Source organism: Sander lucioperca, chromosome 18 (assembly GCF_008315115.2).
Source record: "Sander lucioperca isolate FBNREF2018 chromosome 18, SLUC_FBN_1.2, whole genome shotgun sequence".
NCBI lineage: Eukaryota > Metazoa > Chordata > Actinopteri > Perciformes > Percidae > Sander > Sander lucioperca.
This window is the reverse complement of record NC_050190.1, coordinates 6,069,380-6,090,995: the sequence shown is the minus strand read 5'-3', so window position 1 is coordinate 6,090,995 and position 21,616 is coordinate 6,069,380. Positions and strand designations below refer to the sequence as shown.

At 40.3% G+C, this 21,616-nt stretch overlaps 1 protein-coding gene and 1 long non-coding RNA gene across 2 annotated transcripts in view; both read left to right on the top strand.

Annotated features, from left to right (window-relative positions):
- The window catches only part of alk (ALK receptor tyrosine kinase), a 393,824-nt gene that overhangs the window by 32,249 nt on the left and 339,959 nt on the right, over nucleotides 1-21,616 (top strand). The window lies entirely within an intron of this gene.
- Nucleotides 1,355-21,077, top strand: LOC116065690. Its single transcript, XR_004108790.2, has 3 exons — nucleotides 1,355-1,507; nucleotides 8,538-8,547; nucleotides 21,067-21,077. It is a non-coding gene; the product is annotated as an uncharacterized LOC116065690 (long non-coding RNA).

Sequence of the window (21,616 nt, the reverse complement as noted above, 5' to 3'; positions counted from 1 at the left end):
GGGGATGTTTCATGGAAAATGATGATTTGAGAATTCTCAAATTGGACTAAATGAATGCAGCAAGTAGATCAGTTGGCCTTTTTTTCATTTTGGTATTCAAATGTGTCAACACAGCTAAGTTTAAAGCCAATCCAATGACATATTTTTGTATGAATATTTTATTGAATCCTGTACAACATAAACAAGCAACTTATATCTTCAATCTTCAACATCATATCTAAGAGTGAGATTTGTTGTTTTGGCTTTTCCACACAATACTGCTGTATAGATTTCCCGTCTTTATACTCAAAGTGTGTCTGTAACACTTATATTATCACTATCCTTTACTCTAACCCAATCATTAGCTCCTTTTAGTAGATAAAAGTAAAGTCTCTGTGCTTTTATGACATGGGAGTGGGGAGGCGCACCTCTTTACGACACAGAGGATATTGGCAGAAAGATTTAAGAAGCGGAGAATAACATGACAGTCTGAAAACATGATCATAAAGCTGATGTCCCCTACACAGCCAAATTGTCTTCAGGTTACAGCTGCCATTACTGCACAAGCAAACTTCACAAACATTATGTTCTAAAGCCTCGATAGTGTGAGGGGAGTGCCTTTAAAGAACACCTTGGGTGTTTTGTTTGTGCTTCAAGCACGGCTTTAAAACTCTACAATAACTAGAAAGCACTCAAATAGCACACACACCTTCCAAGGCTAGACAGTGTTTTAAAATGTCATTTCTAATGACAGTGAATGTTGCCTCATCAATCATTTAACATTATCTTCATACGCAGATGGAGTTTCATGGAATTGCAGATGAGCTTAAAGACCATCCATAAAGGTAAAAAATAAATGTCAAAAATAATTTTTTAGACCCATACAAATTTACCACATTTGGAAGATTGGCAGAAAATGTAGGAAAAATGTTTATGGCAATATGTTTGGGTTAAAATGGGCATGACCATATTAAAACTAATGGCGTTTTTCCATTACACGGTACCTGCTCGACTCGCCTCTACTCTACTCGCCTTTTTTGGTTTTCCATAACAAAAAAAAGTCTTTACTAGGTACTTTTTTTAGTATCACCTCCGTCGAGGTTCCAAGCGAGCTGAGGCGATACCAAAAGGTGACGTGAAAACCTGCAGACTACTGATTGGTAAGAGAGAATCGTCACTAATCACTGCGTCATTATTGCTAGCGACAGACGGGGGTGTCCTGAACAAACCCACCATTTTTAAATAGTTTAGCTAGCGGTGTTTTTTTTTTGTTGCCTCCAGCTTCTTTTGAAACAAATTTTTTTTCTGGCTGTGGCAACAGCCACGTGCTGAGAGTCAAAAACAACACACCTTCGACGTTCTGTGTGTTTCACGGCAGTTTCTTGTGGCGTCGCTATGACGACCAGCCACACTCGCCTCAGGCATGAGGCGGTACTAAATCTGCAATGGAAAATGGAGGACGGGGCACCATGGTCGAGCCGAGTAGAGTCGAGTCGAGTAGGTACCACTTAATGGAAAAACGCCATAAGTAATCAAGGATTAAAGGGAATTATCCTTCTTCTGTGGTAGTTTTGCCATAACTTTGCAGTTTAATAATAACGTTGCTGAATCCAACATGTCACTCTTACACTTCATGTTTGTTAATTTCTGTCGGCCCTAAAACCAGCAGCCAACAACTGGACAGGTTTGGAGTAGCAGACAATGTTTAGAAACCTTTTCAGAAATTGTATGCAGATCTGCATCACAATACATACAATGATACTGTAGACAATTGCTGTTTAGCAACATCCCTAAATTTGGAATAATATCTACAGTAAATCCTGTTTGGGAAGATGTACTAACTTTGGAAGATTGAAAGAAAGTGTAGGGAAAAATGTTTTGGACAATATATTTAGGTTAAAATGGGCATGATCAAATTTGAACTAAGTAATCCAGGAAAGAAACTTCAACTGTATGGTGATGATTAATGAGTTATACGCTGAAACATGGTATAAATAGCCACATGGGGCATTACCCACGGTACCAGTTATTGTACATGGCACAATCTAGCTCAAGGGCGCTGGAGGGTGGGTGCTGATGGTGCTGCAGCATCCTCTAGTGGCCAAGAGTGGATATCTAGTGGATGGTCGGCTACTAACGTTGCGTTACTAGGTAAGACACTGTTTGTTTTTTGATAACGTGTAATAGCAAATACCAAGCAAGGTTGTTCTATTTTGGGCTGTGTCTCCCGGGCCATTGGGCTCCAGAATTTCTCGTTTCTGTTCGCGTCCGGATCTCAGCACCCCCCAGTGAAAGTATGTTCCCGCCCGCATGATCCAGCTCAGATGATTTCTTTGAACAAATATTTCCGACCAACATACAGTATAACAGTTACAATCAGATGACAGTAAAAACAGACATTTGGAAGCTGAGAGCAGTTAATCAAGCAATTAAATGAAGTTATCTACAAGTATGTAAGTAATGTAAGTATGTCTACTGTACCAGAAAGATATGTACCGTGATACAATTTTGAATGGTTTCTGTCTGATAAGATTTTAAGTATGGAACATATTTCTCGAACCTTTTGATAAATGGATGTGATATTTATCTGGACAGTGTCAGATATGCAGTATTATTCTTATCAGTCCCATCAAGATTAACAGATTAATCATAGTAGGTGTGGTAGTTCTGCCATAACTTTGTAGTGTTTGGAAATGAAAAATAATGTTCAGGCTGAATCCAACATGTCATACTCTCTGTCAAGATTTGCTGAAAGGGAAAAACAATCAGTTTTTTGTGCAAATGGGGCACTTGAAATTTTGTTTTATAATGTGTGTGTTAGAATGTTGACATTGCACCACCTTTCACCAAATGGCACAGCTGTGGGTCTCTGATTTGGTGGTTGCGAATTTCAACTAAATTTCTTTTGAGTCACAAATATTTCATATTCTAAGGAAACTCTCCTTGGGGAATCCTGGGCTGTGGACTTGTGTATCACCTCTTCACAGATATATTGAATTCAGGAATTTAACTCCAGATATAGCATTGGTGAGCAAGAATATTGTTCATTCACCCATGAACCAGACGTACATTAAGAAACTGACCTGGATTCTATTTCAAGTGACCCAGGAGACTTTCCTCAGTCACCTTGTGCCCAATAAAGCATATTTTGGTCTTTACTGGGGTAACCGCTTCATGAGCTCCATGGGTCAGCTATAGTTCATCCTTAGCGATGGGTCAGCAATAATTCATCCTCAGCCATGTCAAAGCTGACATTATTACAATCTTCCGGAGTATTTACATGACCCCCCCCCCCAAGGAGGGAAGTTAGCTTAAAGTTCAAATATGTTATGTTAGCTGACTCATAGTTATGAGAGTGTTAAGAAATTAAAATAATCGTTTGGAATACATGTCTTATGATAAAATAAGTAATGAAGGCAAAGATGTACTGATCTTTAACTAGGGCTGCCCACAGATGCACTTTGTGGGTGTCACTTTGGCACTCGCAAAAAGGTGCCTGCTATATGCACCCCACTTGTTTAGTCAATGGATACACTGGTTTTTGTCAACTAATGCCACACAACAAAAACGTAGGGTTGTTTGCCTCTTTTTTAATTCTTGGGTAACTGCTGGGAGCCTGGATGGTTTCTTCATAATGTCTATCATGTCTCTTCAGCGAGGAGGGAGCAGTAGTAGTTATGACAGAGCAGGAAACATGCTGAGGAGGACAGGAAATGAGAAGCACGAAAACAAATTTCCGTTCTACTGTCTTAAGGTTCTCTCACTTGTTAATCTTCTGTTTGCTGTCATTGAAGGCACAGACACAGAGCCACTCCTGGCATGATATTATTAAAATCAGGAGGCTGTACTTGGCTGTAGAGGCTTTCTCAATCAATCTATGGCTCAAATTACTATTACTCCAGTGGTAATCCACATATAAAGCACATTGGCCCCACTGACATATTCCCAGGGGGCTTCATTAACTGTTAAAAAAAAATATATATATATATATATATATATATATATATATATATATATAGATAGATAGATAGATAGATAGATAGATAGCCATCATTACACATGTCATGACTATTCCCAACTGTGTAAAATATACTAATATTACACACATCTGGGCCTCCTGATTCTTGGTCTATATTAAATACAAGTCAAGTGATGCTACTGCAGTGTTTGGTATTTTAAGCCCCCAACATCACAAGGATTAGGCAATGATTAGGGTTAGGGTTAGGTGCCTTGAAGTCAACGGTCGCAGCGTTGCCTTGAAGTCGACGTTGGGGGCTTAAAACACCATCGAGCTGCTTCTGCTTGTCCAGGTGGCAAGAAATATTACTGAGGTTCTGATGCCGAATGTTGTGCATCTGCCAGATGGCTTTTAAGAAGAAACGGTTATGTTTTGCCCTGAGTTTCCAGATGACCCTGACCAAATACAGTTAAAGTGCTTCTTCAAGGGATTAGTGGTGTGCTGGGATTTCATGCACCAGTGGGAATTGTTCCTTAATCTCACAGCAATGCAAATGCAAGGCACACAGCGTGATCACTTGTGTTCCCCAGTGACTCACCACAGAGGTGGAGATATACAGGGGGGTTCATCTGGAGGAGTTTTTAGAGAAGAGTAGCAAAGTGCAGAGCAGGATAGCGGAGTGGCCTTGCCTTTGACGTTTAGAGTAATTAATAGTGCTTATGAAAGAACCTGTCGCAAACAAACACCCCAAAATTGCGGCGTTACTTAGCACATGGAGCATGTAAAATCTAACACACCTGGCAATTTATCTCCAACATATTGACTGCATGTTTTTAAGAAATGCATCATTCAATGTACTCATGTCTAGCATTGCTAGGCAGAAATAAACACTTCTCTCAGTGCGTTTCAGGGCTTATTCCACACTAATTAATCCTGTTCTTTCAGGAATCTTCTGGATTTTCACACAGTGCTATCAACAAATAGTGACCCAGATACCAGAGAACTTACATCATTATGCATGACAAATGATGCTCACGCACTTACTGCAACATGTGGCTTTTTTTTTTTTTTTTTTACCTTTCATTGTTTATCATCAGCTTCCAGCTTGATGTGTCACACATTAGAAATCTCTACTCCCCCGTCATTGGCTGTAAGTAAAACAGATCATCTGAGAGAGCAACCATCAGGAGGCATATCATGGCATCTGAATTGATAATTAGATCAAGTAGGGTATATTGATATGTATTGTTTCCTTGGTTTCTAGAGTGCAGCATTGACATCTAATTCCCCACTCTAAATAGAACCCCTAGAAAACTCTGAATGCATTTGCTCTCCTAATTAGGAGACAGATAAGCGAATGGCTGCTGATGTTTGGCGTATTCTGTGAGCACCTGTCTATCAGGAGATCTCCAGACGGCACCGGTACAATGGTTAGTTTAACAGCCATTCAACGCTGCAATCTCCACACACCCCAGACGCCAATAAAAGACACTGTGCATTCAGTTTGAAATCGACTGAAATCATCTGCTTTTGAAGACAGCGATACAAGGACGGGGAAACCGGGGGGAAATAACATTTAAGCGAATGGCCAATCAACTCAGCCTCTGTTAGTTTATTACCTTTTGAGAGACATAGAGTCATGAAAGACAAAGAAGGGGCTCAAAGGAGGACTGTGACCAGGGTAAACCAAATCTCATCTAAAGCCACAGTATATTTGCAGAATAGTTTACTATAATGGATTTTTCTTGAATGTGCTCATGTACCGTAAATATCAACAGGGCTACTAAGGACTGCACTAAGGACATTCATATTTAAAAATATTGTTACTGTTTTGTTTTCATTTCAGTCACTGAACTGCTCCACCCATAACTGTACAAGTATGGTCAATTATAGATTACGAAATCAGCAATGATGGATTAATACATTAAACAGATGATAAAATACTGTTTACCGTATAAGACAATTTAAGTATAAAAAAGAAAAAGGGTTTCATTTAACAGCATATATGAATGTTTTTCAGCCATAATTTGTTACACAATGTGATTGGTTGATGACTGGAGGATAATTAACCTTTCTTTTTTTAACACTACACAACTGAGCAGTGTTACGTTAAGTATGTAAAGTTCATACTTGAAATAGTAGTTTTCTTCAATTTTCTTCACTGAAGATCCACCTACTTAGCTTTCATGTCACCTGTTAGCAAGTAACCAAAGTTCCATATTTTGGACATGACAACTGAGGAAACACCACATGCAGATGAAGACCAAGAGTTGTGGTTGAAAGCTCAACAAAATTGTTAGTAAGTACCATAGACTGTAAATTGGTGGACAGAGCATGTGTGACGTCACCCATTGGTTTGTGGAGATCTGCTATGAGTCGTTGAGTTTGCTGTTAGAGGCGCACCCATCCTGGTTGCGGATGTGACGATTTTAGACGAGAGGGAGTAGTGAGGAAGGAGCCCTTACACTCTACCTTACATTACACACTTTCACTGGCAATCACATCATAGCCACGCCCTAAAACATCCCCTGCTTTATCGCCGATTTTAAAATCAACGAGACCATAATTCAAAAAATGAACATCATTCTGTGTTGCAGAAGACTTAAAACTAGCGATTGAGACCATAACCTCATTATGAAAATGTTTACTGAGGTAATAAATCAAGTGAGAAGTAAGTGCACTTTCTCATAGACTTCTATAGAAACCAAACTCCTTTTGCAACCGCACGTGTCTCCCCCTGCTGGAATTCAGATAGAATGCAGGTTTAAGGCACTTCCGTACTTGCAGCACTTCGCCGAACTTCGCCGAACCGGATGCGATGTCCGTTAATATTAACAGTCTGTGGTAAGTACCAAGCAGCAACATCCAGGGCTGAAAGTGCCAAAAACTGCAGTTCCTCTAGTGGCCACTTGAGGCTTGGATCAAAAGGGAGTCAATCCCCATTAGAGGGTGACACGGGAATCAATTGTCGCTCCCATCCCGAGCCCACGAAAATACTCCCGTCACATCCCGATCACGTGACTGCCCCCCCAAAAAAATCCTGTACTGCAAAATCCCGAGAGAAAGACTCCCGAATCCCGTCCCACTCCCGTTTCGTTCCCTATGTTGTCTAAAGTTATCAGACTCTGTGTGTGTGTGTGTGTGTGCACACAGCTGCAGCGATGGCCCAAGGGAGCGAGAGCAGCTCCTCTGCTGCGCTGATGTTGTTGTGTGAATGCAGCGCTGCAGAGCCGTTTGTCTCTCACTGCTGGGTGGGTTAGGGTTAGGTAGTGACACTTTTTCGAGACTCCCGAGGGTCACGGTATTCCCAATCAACGAATGTATTGTGAGTTGTAAGTGGTTCTCTTTTCTAAAACGAAATGCCTCGCAATCTTTGGGCGCACTCACCGCATTACAGCGCCATTTTTTAATTTAATCTCGGGCTCCGTCCCGCTCCCGTTAATTTCTATGCTTTATCCATCCCAAACACGTTGCCGACAGTAAAATTGACTCTAAAACTAGGATTGAGACCATAAACTCATTATGAAAATGTTTACTGAGGTAATAAATCAAGTGAGTAATGAGGTCATTTTCCCATAGACTTCTATAGAAACGGACTTCTTTTTGCAACCAGTGGAGTCACCCCCTGCTGGAAAGTAGATAGAATGCAGGTTTAAGGCACTTCCGCATTGGCTTCACTTTTCAGCCCCGAAAGCTTGGTCCATTATTTTTACAGTCTGTGGTTATGGTTAAAGCTTCTGAGCTGTTAAATTTAGGGTCAAAATGAGGAGGGGGAGGTTGGGGATAAATTTTGCATGAGGCGCTCATTTCTTGGAGCCATTTGTCTGTGGAACAAGAGACAACTGTGAGGTTCTGGCAGCGCAGACTATTTACAGCTATTGGCAGGCCGCTGCGAACACCATAGCTCTCCCCCCTCTGTTTGGTAATCCTTCCGATGCATCTCCTTACCTGTGACACAAGGAGACTGACTGTTCCAACCTGCAGAGCAGTGTGCGCCTGCCAACAGCCAATTTCCATATATTTCTTAATTAACTGAACTGGTGCATTTGGGAATCAATGATCAGATGTGCATGACGCTTCCTTAAATACTAATTCATGATACCACCCCCACTTTAGCACCGTGCACATAATAAAACTGTTGCTTTGTGCTATTTACTCATTCTCAGCTTCTGGAGATAAAATGTAAAGTAATTCTGGTTATGCTGTGCATGACCAGGTATCTGAAATACTTAGGTCACAGAGATATTTTAGCACCTTACATGTATGAATGCTAATCATTCAGAGCCCATTAAACATCAGAATAAGTCTATTATTCATGCTCTTTTCACAGCTGGCTTCACACACACTGGAGTATATGGATGATTTTTTTGGCAGTAATTTACAATTTAGCTGAAAGACAAACTCAAATATGCTCATTACAGTGGTATACAATTCACTTTAAGAGTGTATACTCCTTTCAGAGATGAGCTGCAGCAATTTACCACTGTGCCAGTGCAGTGCTGGCCAGCCAATGGAAGTCTGTAAGCAATCATAGAGACATTGCTTGCACCTGCTGAGTTGACTTTATAGGCTGTACGTTCTGGGCTCAGTATTTGCTGAGTTGTGGAACTGTTGGCGACAGAAACCTGTCTTTTCTGTCCATCAGTTCAGTACTCTGTTGTGAGCTATTCTAGTCCATCTAGATCTCTTACCATACTAATTAGAGGGATTATTGTTTTTAATTAGTGTTTTTTGTTTATTATGGTAGTAGGCTTTGTTGTTTTTATACTGTATATGTCTGAGGTGTTACACTGTAATTTGAAAGGCTTTTAAAGTAAAGCGCTGAAATCTGCATACTTTTGGATCTCTCTCTGCATTTGAGTCAAGCTCAAAAATATACATTATAATATGCTGTTCTGGCTCACAACAATGTGTGACCATAACTCTATCTCCAGTCATGTGTAAACTCAGAGAGCCAAAACTCAAATCTTCATGTCCATGTCCTGTCCACATGTTAAATTATGCTTGGGCAAGATACTGAACCCGTAATTGTTCCTGATGGTTAGTCAAGCACCTTGCATGGTATCCCGCCGCCATCGTTGTGTGAGTGCATGTGTGAATAGGTGAAAGAGAGGGAAAGTGTAAACTTGGACAAAAGTGCTAAATGAATGCAATCATGTACCATGTGTTACTGATTTTGTGGCTTTGAATCGACCATTCGCCACCAACTGTGATTGTCCAAGCATAGCTACCATAACTAGGCGGTCTGTCAATGCTTTGAAATCCTCTGAATGCCAAAGTAGTGTGCATGTGGCACTAGTAAGTGTTGTGTCATTTGTTATCGCCTTTCCAAATACAAGAGCAAAAGCGTAAGAAATTGATTTAACTGTGTTTTTTCAGCATTAACTTAAGCTGCTAATGTTAGCATGATGTGGCTAACCATAAGAGTCAGTGTCAGTGGGGGTCCGGGGCCTTGTTGGTGAGGCTGACTGCTGAAGGAAAGAAACTGTTTTTATGGCGAGGTAATACAGGGTGATGAAGTGATGAAACCTGCCCCGCGACTGTCAACCGCTCACAGCAGCAACATAATAGATTCATCACGGCCTACAACTGGGGTTTACTTTTTTCCCTTTACACCTTAAAAACTCTTCTCAGACACAGCCAGGCATCCTCACAAATGCGCTTGCCTTGTTTTTGTTGCTGTTGATTTGAGCTAGCTCAATAATTGGACGGAATAAAGGGAACGGTCTCTTATTGTAAACTAATTAAAAACTTGCTCAGGACACGGAGAGCGCCTGACCGAGTGCGATTCGTTTTAATCAGACACACGGCTCCACTATAAAGATATCACCTCAACAGATGCCCCATTTTCTGAAGGAGGAAGACTGTGAAGATGATTTATTTTTCTGAAACCCACATTTCAAATAGATTTCTGCGTTTTGGCAAAGGCAGCTCTCTGAGATAAGGGTGGAGGCTAGTTTTGCACGGTGTGCATGTGTTTGTGAGAAGGATTAGTGTTTTAGTTTTTTTTTAGCTGAACGGAGGGCAAATGAGAGAAGGTGGCACAGTGATAAGGACACCTTAAGCGTGAACTTGAAAACAAAACTGATGTGAGACGTTGTGTTAGAAATGTAATTAGTAGGTGTAAAAGATTCCATCAGGAGCAGCTAGGACACCTAATATTTTTGGATGACTGAACTGCCATTTCTTTACTGTTGGCTCTGGCGGCCACTGTCGAGAATGTTTTGAATAAATTTAAATTTAGTGTGTGGAAAAGAGGAGATGAATTAGGCAGTTTAATTTATGAGTGGTTTCCTGGTTGAGCATTACTGGCCCGTTATATCGCATTTAATTGAATTACGCTAACTTCAGAATATATCATGAAGCATCGTTGGACTGCTGTGGCATCAGCATCGACAGAAAAAGCTGCAGCATTGACTGAAATGTACAGCAGAGCAAACAAGAGCCCGGAATGGTTGATAACATTATCATAAAATTTCATTATTCTGCTGCATCAAACTGCAGGCAAATCTCTGCTCATTAAATCTGGCCTTTGGCAGAATCATAGATCTAACCTGTACCCCGTGCTTTGGAAGGGAAACACAAATGTTTCCACAAATGTTTTAGTTATCATATTTCTCACTTTCACTATTTCTGTTCTGAAACACAAAGCCGTTGCTTTCAGTCATTGTGTGCCCTCAATATTCTTTTAGCGCTCTGACATGTTCACATTCACATTCCCTGTATGAATGGACTTGTTTTTTTCATCTGCAAGACGGTCATAATAATCCATGGTTTCCACCTTATGTGCTTATCATTGTTAATGTTTTGAGGCTGGGGATGTTGTAATGCTGCAGGGCATGAAAGCTGCCAAGGAGCCTTAAATACACTCTCATATGCTAGTCCTACGTGTAATATTTGGCGAGCTTACTTCAGTGACTCATTTTTGCCATATATTCACCTGGTGATATTTACACAGCTCTTAGACTCCAGACTACTTTGATTATTGCTGCCAGGACAGACCTCGCTGTTGTATGGTCTGTTCTTTTCCTCTAGATCTCTTCTGCGCCCACACACACACACACACACACACACACACACACACTCTCACCTCCTCTCACTTGGTGGGTTCGGAGTAGAGTTGAGATGAAGGCAACAGAGCTAATTGCATTAGCATCAATTTACTGGTGTGGCAGAAGACAGCTGTGCAATTCAGTGATGTATGGCCCCAGCTAACAGTCAGTGTGTGTGTGTGTGTGCGTGCGTGCATGTCTGATAGAGTTGTGTGTGCGTGTCTGATAGAGGTGTGTGTGTGTGTGTGTGTGTGTGTGCGTGCGTGCATGCGTGCGTGCGTGTCTGATAGAGGGTGTATATTAATATTAGAGAGACAATAGGCAACCCAACAACCACATTTTCGCACTGATTATGATTATCAGAATTATTCATTAAGCCACTTACATGCATTACATTTCCACGCAATCTTGCCACAGTGATTGCTTATAGAGCAGATTGCAATGATTCTTCTTCACCACCAACTAAAAGCAATATAAATAAATAAATGTCCTATCTGTCACCTACTGTAGTTATATTGCTCCCTGCTGTACTTCTCCTATCTAAGTGACATGCACTTTCTCAGAATGAATCTGGAGGCGAGACTCAAGACGCAAAGGCTGGATATAAACAAAGTAATGTTAGGATGCTATGCATGCTGGCAGCGATTAAAGACTTACCATGATCTTCATTTTAATGATATAGCTGAGTCAGTGTTCTCACAACCATAGGCACCTGAGCAATGGAGCAAGTACAGCAAATGCATCCCCATTATTTAATTAGATGGAGCAAAGTTATAGTTTTGCTACCTCACTTTTTGTGAGAAAAAATAAATTCCTTCATTCAAAAATGAACTCATCATCAAGCCTGTATCAATGATCATTTTACTATTTTCAGCAAAGGGGAAGATAGGCTGGTGTATGTTGAATGAACCTGCTTGGCCCACTGACTCTGACCAAACTTTAAATTAGCCAACTGTTTCTTAACTCAATCCAAGAAGTTAGGTGGGGTAGTAATGCAGGAAATTTGTATTAAATTACATTTGTTTTCTGGGGGATGACCCCAATTATCTTTCCAAGTTTGCTCCTATATTTTAAAACATAACCAGACTGCCATGCTAATAACCTAGGCCTGATACTCAGCTCAGATTATCATCCTCAAATTGTGGTGTTATTTCAAACTTATTTTAAATGAGAATTGGATTTATGGTTCAATCGAACTTTGAAGGCATTCAACCTGTCGTCGACTCTGTGAATTGCATTTGCTTCTGTGCCGTGGTCTTATGCAGATAGAATGCTCTTTTTGTATTTAAAATCATCATAACATTGCATCAATTTAGTTCCTGTGTCTGACAACCCCTGATTAAGCAGTATTATCCAACAACACACATCAAATTACTTAAGACTGTGCTGTCGTTTACAAAAAGAATTTATGCAACTGTTCTCTAAAATGTTTGTTCCAGAATTCTTTTCAATACATCTTGTACATTAGTGGAAAACTTTGAACCACACAAAAACACATCTGTGGGCGAAGTAAGAAGCATCTTTCCCACTGCTGATGGCAAAGAGTGGAAAGTAGACAAAAAGAACAATTAGTTCTGTACTTATACTGTATTGCTATTTTATGTAAGCAAGACTTTAGACACAAAGGATGTGATACTCATAAAAATGATGACTTGATTACATTTTCCAACATTTATGTACATGTTATATATGTATAAGGTAGTTAAACTGAGCACAACCTGGACCACCTAGCTCTTTAAAATAATATTTAGCTGTTAATGCAATTTCATTTTGAAGTTTCTCCCAACTTTTGAACCTTTTCCTGCTAATCCATCATAGTAATACTCTTACTTCAGTCACTGCTTATAGCTCACATCTGCAAAAAGTTCACCAACAGCTAACTTTAAAGCAGCAGTAATCTGTTTTTGTCCAATTTGAGGCAGAACTTCACAACTAACCCATCACACATTTTGATTTACTGTAGCAACATAAAATTGTTAGCTGACGGGTTAGCAAGCAGTTAGTCTATATCCACCACGTTCCATTTCTGGGACTGCTCCGATGCCACCGGAAATTCCGCTGGATTTCACTCTACCTTCCGCTTTCTTTATATCGGAATTTTAAACACTGGTAGATTCATGAGGACTATGGTTAACTGCTCCTCAGATCTCTGCAGGGTAAATCCAGACAGCTAGCTAGAATATCTGTCCAATCTGAGTTTTCTGTTGCACGACTAAAACAACCTTTGAACGTACACGTTCCATCAAAACAAGTTTCTTCCTGAAGCTATTTTGTAGCTGCACCATGCCTCCGTTCGGCGCTTTGTGCCGCCCATGACGATTGTGATTGGTTTAAAGAAATGCCAATAAACCAGAGCACGTTTTTCTCCTATCCCGGAATGCTGTGTGGACTATCTAGACCCTCCTTCGCAGCGCTGTGGAGGAAGGTCTGGCAAAGCGAGACTAGCAAGCAATTGACTACTTACAGTACACATTTAGCAGATGCAGGGCGACATTAAAATTCAGTATTCATTATTTTTTCTCTGTGCTGGCCTTAACCATCTCCTGAGAAATATCAGTCTCTTTAGCTGCTAAATGCTTCACTATGTTCACCAGCTAGTTGCTAACTTTGTCTGTTTCCTGTTTGGTGCTGGGCAGGTAGTAGAGGCTTTATCAGAGTTTCTTTGCTGCTGCTGCTGCTGCTGCTGCTGCTGGAAACAAGATCGATAAGAGTGGTGAGACTGAAACAAAACAGTAAAGCTGCAAACCAATAGACCAAATAACCATGACATCGCGCTAACACAACAATCACTTCTGGGTAGACAAATGGCAGTTGATGTCAATTACGGAGATATGTGAAATCGGCAAACTTGTTTATTTCTGTTGTCATTTTCAGCTGTAACTGTAATATTTGAAGATATATAGGTAAAGTGACTATATGTAACTTTTAAATTTTTCTAAAGCTCTGTCATTTTTCATACAGTGACCTTAAATGACCTGTAACAGCAAACAAGACTAACAGTTAAAAGAAGGCCATTTTTATATAGTTTTTAGTAAGGCCTCTGCCCGGATTCGAGTCTTCCTGCGCAGTCACAGAATGGCAGTAGGTAGACGGTGCTACAGTAACACATTCTGATGGGTCACAGATTTCTTTCTAACACCGGAAAGCCTGTTAGCGTATCAAGCCTTCTGAGCCAGGTAAAAGGAAGCAGGAGATTTCTTTATATAGGCCTTATTTTATTTTAATGTTATTTTACAAGTTATCTGCTGTAGTTATGGCTGATACTGGGGCAGGACCATCATAGGAAAAAGGAAATTATACGAAGAACTAAAAGCTTTAAGGGAAAGGGAAAGTGAAAGACAAAAGGCGCAAATAACACAAGTCACACTCGATCGGGCTATCAACAGATGGAGAAAATTACAGGATTGTAAATGATTCAAAACCCACTCCGAATTGGTCCTCAAGTATGTAATATGTCTATTTCATTCATAAAATAACTTAAAAATGCGCGATGTGGTTGTACATCAGTAGCCGACATTAAATTACATTCCATTTAGCGCGGACCCTTTTAGTCCGCGTTTGTGTTGGCTTACTATTTTCTTTTCCCTTGTCCCCCTGTAACGTTACTTGTCTAAAGCGTCCGTGGGTTTCATGAAATGTGCTATATGAATCTAAGTTATTATTACGTTGGCAACAAACTCTTAATGCTTTGGCTTGTGACACAGTGACAGTGATACCCGGTTTAGCTCACAAGACATCCAAAGTAGGCTAAGTTACCGTATGCAACACTGGAAATGCAACGATGCATCTGTAACTTATTCTTTTATTGTAAACGAATGATTTTCTGTCTGAGCAAAACATTCATCGCAACTGTATGACCTCCCCGTAACGCTTACTCGGTAATACAGTGGGCAACACAGCACCGTAAAGAAAAGACCTTTACGACAGCAGGTGTGGTAAAAACACAACCACTTTTGTCCAAAGCGGCCGCTAGAATCAACACAAACTGAAAGTTACATACTGTATAGCCACTTTAAACAGGGTTGTCTGAACTATCTGAAGTTCCTGCTGGGCTTATTTTCTGTACTGTGTTGCATTGCTAGCAAATCTAGTGTTACGAACAGCAACATCTCACTGCCAGTCGGACTGACCGCTAGTTTGGTGGGTGTGTCTGTGGCCCATAAGGTAAATTAAGTCTCCTTTCCTAATGTTACTGAAAGTGTTGATATGTGAAAGCATCAAACATTCATTTCAGATGAACGAGATGAGAGTATATCCCCTTGTTCCTCGTCCCTGTTTGCTTAGCGCCGTTAAATTGTATGTATGGGACGCAGTTTTCTTCGCAGCTGTTATTGTAAACAAACATTGTGACAGGGTCTATAGAGAATTAACTGAAAGATGATCAAATGCTCCGTATAGCTGAGTGGAACTGCAGAGTGGAGTGATAATTCTCTGTGGGTTTGTCACTACAAGCAACACCTCTCAAATTACACATAGTCAATTTATTGTTAATGTAAAAATGTTGATTAGCGCAGCTTTAAACTTGTTGACTGTTGACACATCAGCTGACGTGAGCTCACCACTGTACTCACCTTCATATTACACACCAAAGTCTGTCCCTAGTATAGACACTTGCTCTGGTGCACCTTGCATAGACTGTACTATACACTATGTTGAGTAATTGTAAGCATAATCTTGGAACTGAGAAAATGAAATTTGTAGCAGCTCTAATGCTCAGTGGCAAGTCATCGTAAATGATATATGGCTAAGTCTGGCAGTTTTTGTGTGGGAGGTAAAATTCACATGAAATATGATTGGACTGTATTCTGTGTATTTCATACAATTTAAAGAGCTGAAGAACAGAAGCTAAAGTCACTGCACAGTGAACTTATTCATCTATATTTTCATAATTTAAAGGGAAAGTTCTAAATAATAAAAAATATATATTTTGTATTACCCTTGTTGCTAACAGTAGAGGTAGAGTTTTTAATGGAACTACTCTCTACTAAAAAAATAGTTCCAATGAAAACCGTTGACAGTGATTTGTGGGGATTATGAGTACTGTTTCTGGAAAGAGTTAATTTCATAAATTTTAATTCACATAATAAAATGGCATTCACATCAGCTGTATTGGGTGGAGGTAGAAATCTTAGTGGCAGATATTTTACATTCTCAGTATAAAATCCACTTTATTTTCTTCCTGTGATCTGGGTGAACTGATCCTTTAACAGGTAAGCTGACCAACAGGCAACCCCAAAAACTTGACATGTTCCCTTAAAGACACTTAACTCACCAGCAATCCCTGTGGTGCCGTGAAAGTAGGAATGGGCCAGTTACCGGTTTCAAGGTATGCCGCGGTTTGAAAAGGTCAAGGTTTCAAAACCACTAACATTTCGTCATACCGTTCCTAAGGTATGAGCTGGTTTTTTTATCTTCAAGGATAGAAAGTGCGCTTTAGAAATCCCTCTCCCTGCCAGTGTGCAGTGTGTTTAAAAATGAAAAACATTGTGTTAAATGTTAGTTTTTTTTCACCCAGACATTTAAAAAATAATACAATTTAAAGCTGTAATTGCGATACCACAATACTATGAAACCGTGATATTTTTGCTGAAGGTTATTACTGTCACAATCGTATACCGGCCCATGCCTACGTGAAAGCACCATGAGTCATTCATAGGGCCTTGTGTCTGGCTTTTGCTGGCTTCAGAGATCCTGCACAGATCTGTTTCAAATACCAAGTCACACATTGTCTTAACATTGTGGGTTCAAAGCATACAGTCATACATACCCATATGTCATCTTAATGTGCCCCCTAGAACACTGTGGAGTAAATGCCAGCCTTTTTGATAGGATTTTTACAGAACAAGCACGTATGTTGCTATGCATGTACGTTTGAATGCAAGCATGTCCACCACAATGCCACTTTTTGTCATATCAATTTCCCCATGTTGCGCGGGATCAAACGTCAAGCCGGGTTCTTTTCACTCCCCTCCAGTTAAACAGAGCAGGGAAGGAGGAAATTGAAGATAAATCCTATCAAGAATAATTATTTCCTACCTCGCTGGATATGCACAGGATCTGCTCAACCTGTGCAAGCACTGATAACACATTTAATAACTGTGCCTTGCTACTAATCTGTGTTGAAATGGTGTTTGAATTCTCCAATAGGTCAAATTGAGCAAAATACCAAAATTTACCCAGAGCTATTGAGGGAGCTCGTCACCAGAGAAGTGTCGGATAGGCAGGTATTGACAGTAGAAATAATGTTGGTTTAATGTTACAATTATAATGTAGCAAAATGTGAGGTGCTGGCTTAGTTCAAAGGGAAATGATCTTAAGACGGACTGCTAAGGGCAAGTTATATATATTCAACATTCCAAACGCAGAGGAAAATAAACTTCAGAGACTGTAACGGAACATGCAATGTCTTTTTTTCCCTTTTATCGATCAATCCAGACATAAGTAATGTTCAAAATAGATCAGATTCCCTGAACAAAAGCTCCTGAGCTTTGATTCATCTAAGCAGCATTCTCCCCCTGCACACACATCAGGTTGCTCGCCTTTCGCCTACGCAGTTAGAGGCTGTCAAAAAATAAAATCATCACGCCTGCTCATTGTTTCCTCTCCACTCAGTGAACAACTCTGTGACGCTAACACAGTTAGTTCTAATCCGCTTTTTATTCTTTGGCAAGAAGAAAATGTTTTTGCCCACGGCAATCAATATCAAAAATGTACAACGAATCTGTATATAAATATTACCGCATCACACCACAGCGACTGAATGTGTTTGAGTAAGAGAGAGCTTTGAAGCTGAGCATTTACTCAGACTATATTACTTACTACTTATGTGAGCGATGAATAAAAGCAGCCAATGATAGAGCTTGTTTGTTGTTTTTTCTGCAGCATCCATAATCTTTAGAGAGATTACAATTATTTTGTAGTTGTTAACTGTTGCCTGAAAAGACTGAAACCTGAAGGCTTTGTGCAATCTCTGGAGTCTCTGCGCTTTGCTTGCTAAAGCTTGCATGACCTTTAAACATCATTAAGTTAACTTGCGCTCCGCTGTTGAGCAGCACATATGTTCATACACACTCACCTTAACGCTGTGCAAAAGAGAGGGAAGTTGGGACGCCGCTTACCAAAGCTGCACACTACACACTGAGACACACAAGTCTTTTTCTCAGCAAGGGGCCAAATCAATACCAAACACACCACACCGATTCTATTTGCATGGCTTTGATGTCTGTCTGAGGCTCTCTTGAGAGGAGAAGGTTTCTCTTTGCTCTCTAATGCTTGGACACACACACACACACACACACACACACACACACACACACACACACACACACACAAACAAATGCGCACAAATGGACAAACACTCCAAACATTTGAGGCACGTGCCCACACTCATGAAACCTGGGCTATTATTGTCCATGATTTTACGGGCCTGTATTTATTCTCCACGGTCATTACTGTACATGGCAGAATGCTCCAAATTAAAAAGGCTAATCATTAAAGTTAGAAGGGTTTCTCAATTTAACCATGGCCGTGTGTGTGTGTGTGTGTGTGTGTGTGTGTGTGTGTGTGTGTGTGTGTGTGTGTGTGTGTGTGTGTGTGTGTGTTCTTGTTTAACTATATTCGTGGGGTCCAAAAACCGGGAATACAGTATACTTGTGGGGTCCGGACAGCTTTGCGGGGCCAAAATGCTAGACCCCACAACTTTAAAGGGCTGTTTGAGGGTTAAGACTTGGTTTTAGGATTAGGGTTAGAATTAGGTTAGGGTGAGGGTAAGGGTTAAGGTTAGGCATTTAGTTGTGATGGTTAAGGTTAGGGTAAGGGGCTAGGGAATGCATTATATCAGTGACGGGTCCCCACAAAGATAGTGCCACGCACTGTGTGCGTGTGCGTGTGCGTGTGCGTGTGCGTGTGCGTGTGTGTGTGTGTGTGTGTGTGTGTGTGTGTGTGTGTGTGCGTCCAAGCGTGGCAGAGACATCCTCAAAGCCAGGCAGCTGCACTATACACTAAACCCAACAGAACTAACAGTGTCTCTGGGTCTTTTTGACAGCTGCTCCATCCACTTTAACATCAACAAACCACTGCTACATTACTTTTGAGCAATTAATACAGTAAGTATGATTAACAAGACCACTGCCTCTACATGGACACTGTGAACACATATGAAATCACAGATTGATTGATTTACAGCACAAAAGTAGGTTGCTTTACAGGACATGACAGCCCCGTCTCCTTAAAAGTATGTTCCCATACAACTAAACTGGATTCTCAATTACATTTTGAGGAAAATATTTGGTCTCAGATTACATTTGTTTATGACACGCGACTTTCACCCAGGAGGCTGTTGTTTGTGTCCCGTATGACACCAAGAGGTGACTTATTTTAAACTGCGTACGTAAAGTACATACAGGTAATGTACTTTATTGAGGTACGTAACCAAGTTATGTAACAAACGTAGGCTACTTTATATTAACCCAAACCAAGAATCTTCTCTAACCCTAGTCAAGTAGTTTTGTTTCAATTCACAACGTTAACCACATAATTAAAACTGCGACTGTTTCACAATGTGTGCCTGTCGCTGGTACAAGGACGCGTTGACACAAACGTAATCTGGGAAAAAAATAGTTTCCATCAAAACGTATATGAGAATGCAGTTTATATGAATTAAGGTTGGGGGGAGGGGGGGGAATAGGCCATAGGCCTAGGATTACCTAGTTCATAAGTGTTGGTGTTGAGACGGACCCACAGTAAAACACTAGTCCATCTTGCTATGGAGCAAACCATAAACCAGATTACACAAAGAAATGTTTTGTGTTACAAAAAATAAGACTATGATGTCCAAAACTGACCACTAAATATGTGCCTATGACTTCACATTCAAAATGAAAGCCGACAAACATTGCAGCTCCAACTCTCAGTCCCATAGCAAATTGAACAGATTGCAAAGACACGATAAGAGAGCAGCGCGTACACCTTTGGGGAATATCTTGGCAACTAGCAACTTCATTTTGACTTATCTGCTCCATAAAGTGTGAGAACAAGTGCAACAATACTAACAGACACCAGTTTGTCCAATGGAATTCCGGTTGATGATTTAATTAAATTGAATGTTACAGGTAAGACATGCCCTACCTATGTCCCCATACCAAACAATATTACTCTGCTGGCTTGGTGTCTGGGAAACCCTGTCCTGTTTAGAGCAGTCTGGGAACCCTGCCACACATTGGCCAATCCTCATTTAATAAGAGGTTGGATATATGATCTGTTACAAGGCTACTAATCCTCTGCAAATCAGCTTGTATGTTTGAGTGTTGGGAGAGACAATTAACATCAAAACATGCAGATGTTGATGCCTAGCCAAATTTCCTGTCCAGCATTCAACAGACAATGGAAGCTCTAACTATGTTTCCGATCATCACTGTGCATGGCCACATTCCCGTGAGCATGAAAGCCTCTGGAAATCATTTAGAGTCTGACTTGGTTTCACACTAAGCTGTCGTGGCCTCAATTATAGCCTTTCTAATTCACACATAATCTCATAACTGTGCTTTGTCTGGGTAAAATTGCGTAAAGACAGTAAAAACCAAATTGTATTCTTCCAATGAAATAGCCATATGGTTTGGTTTAGAGATATGTGCCAAGGAATCTTAATTCAGCTGCAGTCCTTGAGAAAAATTAATTACCTTTCTAAATTTTCTCAGGATAAATCACTTAGTTTGGTGGGTGTTGTCGACAACAGGGTTGGATTAAATTAGCCCATTTCTCCAGTTTTACAGAAATGTAACTGTCAGATCTGATTCTGTTGAGGTGTTCAGCTCAACAAGCTGAATGTCATCCAAACAAATCACGCTTTCATCAGTTTCACTGTGACAGCTGGGTAAGGGGCTATCTGCCAATCAATGTCCAGTAGTGTTAGCACATTCAGTTAGTCTCACTGTTTTAATTTCATTAAAGAGTTACTGCTTTGGTTTTGATTCGTCACATACAAAGACGAGTGAATGCTAGTATACAAAAAGAATAAAAGCAGCACATGTCAACAGTATTTTGGTACTTTTTACGTACTTTTAGATGAAATGGCAAAAGTCAAACAGGAAGATACACAAACAAATGATAATACAGAGGATCTTGACAGATGATTGGCAGTATAAACAAATGTACACAATTTGATTAGCATTGCTGACAAGAAAAACAGATGATGTCCTTTGAAAAAAGAAAGGAACCTGTGAACTGATGAAACACTAAGATCATAATGATCCTGCTTTGCAGATGTCCTTCACTTATTCACAGTAAACAAATCCGCCTGAAAGTCCTGAGTGATTTGCATTCTGTGGAGCTAAGAGGTGAGAATAAAAACACAGTGATTGGCTGTGTGAGGGAAACAATAGAGCGACAACGCATTTGTATTAGTTCAACATAAAAAGCCACTTAGTTGTGGGTGTCAGCTAAGCTTTAAATGATTCCAAGAGCCAATTGTTTGGTGCTTAAAGTTGATTTTTAACGACTGTCTGATTGCAATTTGTTAATATTAACATGAAGACATAATTTATTGATGCCGCAAGCAGAAATAACATTGTTTTCACACTTTGTTTTTAGTTTTCACATACATAACACACAGGCCCGAAATACACACACA